This window comes from Tupaia chinensis, unplaced genomic scaffold (assembly GCF_000334495.1).
Source record: "Tupaia chinensis unplaced genomic scaffold, TupChi_1.0 Scaffold140684_1, whole genome shotgun sequence".
Classification (NCBI taxonomy): domain Eukaryota; kingdom Metazoa; phylum Chordata; class Mammalia; order Scandentia; family Tupaiidae; genus Tupaia; species Tupaia belangeri.
In genome coordinates, this window is record NW_006200554.1 from 60,562 (window position 1) to 64,481 (window position 3,920).

The 3,920-nt window shown below is 36.4% G+C and overlaps 1 pseudogene; it reads left to right on the forward strand.

Moving 5' to 3' along the window:
• Positions 1 to 645: 645 nt before the first annotated feature.
• On the forward strand, positions 646 to 2,545 carry LOC102496222 (uncharacterized protein NKAPD1-like; annotated as a pseudogene).
• The last annotated feature ends 1,375 nt before the right edge of the window (positions 2,546 to 3,920 follow it).

Below are 3,920 nucleotides of genomic sequence, written 5' to 3' on the forward strand. Positions count from 1 at the left end.
ACAAGAGTTGGGTGTGAATGTCAAAGGAGGTGTATGTGGAGGATTGGAGCCTAATGAAGGACATTTGGAGAATAGATACAGAGGTAGAGCATTGATGGGATGGGGAGGTGTGGTGTTATCTGTTGAAGCTATTTGGATCAATGGGTCTGGGGAGAAATGTTCACATATTGAACTGGTCTCAGTGTAAGCAAAACAATATGATTAAAAGTATATACAAAATAATAAATAAATAACGTGCAAAAAAAGAAAACCATATTTTAAAAAGAAACATATAAAATCATTACAGATACCAGATACAGCGTGGGAAGAGGAAGGGAGAAGAAGAATCTGAGGAAAGACGTTAAGAAGAAAAATAGAGAGGCAAAACTTTCATGGGATAAAGAAATGGGTTGTTATCTGTAATATGATCATGTGTATAGTATCCCAACTGGACTAATGAGAAATGTATTCATGTTGAAGCATTCACTTTATAAGCTAAGTTACATATGCAATTGAATGTATAAAAGAAATTAAAATAAAATTTTAAAAAGTTGAAAGACTCCAAAGCAAAATACTTATTGGGAATCAAGGTTTTTATGTTTTGCTTCCTAGAAACTATGCAACTGCCCATATGATGCTGTATTGCATGGGTCAAGAGATTGAAGAATGCCCTGCATTCCTTTGGGAAAAGTCCTCCCAAGGAATGTCATTTGGCACACAGATGCTCACAATAAGATTCAGGAAGAAGCAGATATGTGGAAAAAAAGATAACTGGAGAAACAGAATATGCTTACTGGGGGACCAAACGAAAAATGCTTCCCAAACTTCAAGCCAGAAGTTTAGTGAAGATTTTTGATGAAGGAAGTGAAAGAGACTATTGAATGCCAAAGAATTAAATTTCTGGGACATTGAAGGATAATATTCTAACAGCTAAATCTTGGAAGAAGAAGTCATATGATTACAAAACTAACATGTCCAACAGATGGAATCACAGTGATTATAAAGAGTTATACCCTGAAGAACATGAAACAGAGAGTAGTGATCAGCAAAATATCATCAGCGATTAAAGCATCTACCCATGAATCCCACAAACACAATACATAAAAGTAATCCGATAAAATATGCTTAGTCAGAAAAGCACTTGCACATCTATATTTATTGAGGAGTTATTCACTATTGGTAAGACATGGAACCAACCCAAATGTCCATAAACAAATGAACTGAGAAATTGTGGCATATATACTCCATGGACTACTATTCAGTCATAAAAAATGACATTTGATTAAAAAGTAAATGAATATGGAAGATTTATTGCTGAGTGAAGCAAGACAGGCTATGAAACAGAGACATTGTGTTCCTCCACTTAATATATACTGACTGTCTACACAATTGTAAAGAATGAAAGACTAGAGGATATTAAAGCATCAAAAATTGTTATGGAAACTAGGGACAAAGTGGAAAAAGAGTGGGGGAGGGGAAGAATATAGAAAAAGGAATTTTGGGGGAAAAATAGAGAGGTAAGAAATTTGTGGGACTCAGGTATGGTTTATTATGTGTTGATGATGACCTGTATAGTATTCTCAACTGGGTTAGACTGAGGTGTATTTCATGTTGGGTAAAGTCTTTTTACAATATAAGTTTGGTATAGTGATTGAATGTATAAGGAGTAATTATAATAATAAAATCATTTGGAGTAAAGAAAAAAAAAACATATTCCTTCATCCAACATTTTAATTTCAAGGATTTAATTCCAGAAGAATTAAGAGAACTTCCAAAGGAGTTCTAACGGAAGTCATCATTTAGGACTCAAAACTTGGAGATATCTTATGTATCCAATATTTGGTGATAATGGAGAAAATATATTCACATGAGAGAATGAAATCATTCATTTATATTTAGGCTCATGTTAACCTCCACAAAAAAATATGTATGGTAGCAGAAATATTAAGTACAAATTTCTGGTTAAAAGCAATTTTTTTCATATGTACAGGGGAAAGTAGTGAAGAGTTTAATTTTATTTATTTATTTTTTAATGTATTACATTATCAGTTGTTACCTTGAATGGTTAGTTTATGATTTATTTTTATCTAATGTTCTTTGCATTTTTCAATTTTTCTGTTCTGAGTGTTATTTTTGTTTAAATAGAAGCAGTAATAAAACAACCTTTGGAAAGTGCTAATAAAAAAGAAAGCTGAAAAAAGTCACACAAGAAAGAAGAAAAACATAAAAGAAGCCATAGATATAGCAGCATGTTCCTCAAGTGAATTCTCAGGAAAGAAACTGAAAGGTCTACTACCAGAAAAAATAAAGAACCACTTAAGCAAAAGGAAAATGTCTCTCAAAAAATCTGCTTTATTCTTAAAGGCAGAAAATGACACCTCCCAATCAAATAATTCAGCATCCAGCAGTTCTGAAGAAAACAAGGAAACACTCTGAAAACCAAAAGGATTAAGAAAGAGAAAAAAGTTCATATTCCTATAATGAAATGCAGGAGAGGACAAATAAATGCACAAATTGGAAAATGGCTACAGATGAACGCTCTGCTGAGAGCTCAGAGGATGACTAAATGGGAAAGAAACATTCTTGTTTCCCACTTGACTGGAATATTTGCATTTCTTATGCCTTGAGGTTTTGTTCAGCACTGAAGGCCTGAGGTCAGAGATTTCTTGTGCCATCCAAATATGTTTTGATAGACTTGTATTCTATTTTGCCCTGTTAAACTCGAATCCCAACCACAGGCTGGTCCTTGCTCTCAGGATCCCTCCATTTTTAACTGCAGACCTCTGACCAGCAGGAAAAACTGAGGCAGGGTCACCACTGCCACTGCACCACATCCAAGCTCCCAAGATAAGGGCCCCAGTCCCTTTAGAGACTGGTTATTGCTCTCAGAATTCCACCATTTCCAACTCCAGATCTCTGGCCAGCAAGGGAAACAGAGACAGGGGCACCATTGCCCCTGGTCCACTTCCAAACTCCCAAGACAAGGACCCTAGGACATGTAGAGACTGTCTCTTGATCTCAGGAGCCCTCCATTACCATTTTCAGACCTCTGGCCAGCAAGGGAAATTGAGGCAGAGGAACCATTGCCCCTGCTCTACTTTCAAGCTCCCAAGACAAGGATCCCAGGCCTTTTAGATGCTGACCCTGGCTCTCAGGAGCCCTCCACTTCAATCTCCAGACCACTGGTTAGCAAGGGACACTGAGGCAGGGGCACCACTGCCCCTGCTTCACTTACAAGCCCCCAATACAAGGACCCCAGAAACTGGCCCTAGCTCCGAGGAGCCATCCATTTCCATCTCCAGACCTCTGACCAGCAATAGAAACTGAGGCAGGGATGGGAATTAATGGTGTGTAGAATGGATTAGGAGACACTGTTGTTGTTTATATAGCAGGTGTCACAACTGACTTGTCTTTAGCCTTGGTGCTTTGATCCTTCTTTATTCTGACTGCACAGGAATTCAGTTTACTTAAGGATATGGGCAGAAAAGCCTTTTCCTTTCATGCTGTCACCCATAGACAACTTTTATTAAAAGGAACTAAATTTCTCAAATATTCCATGTATAGGGTCCATAGTTAAACTTAGCATAATCCTAAGCATGGCAATAAGTTTTTAAATGGTTTTGCAGTTTTATTGTTGTATATTGGCAAAGTATATTTGTATTTGAAATCATTTCTGCAGTTGTCATAAGTAGTTATCTAAAATATGAGAAAGAGTTTGGAAATAGTTACACCATTAAACAGTGTTCTGCAGAGGATTCAGAACAGCAACTGCTATCTATCTTCCTTTTTTATTTATATATTTATTAATTAGCCTTAGATTTTTTTCCCTGAAACTGATTTTAATCAGGTCCAAAAATTAAACAGACTTCTCAGAGACATTATTCATCTATTCCCAATCTGCCATGGATTAAAGTACCAAGCAGAGATAACATTTCACTTTC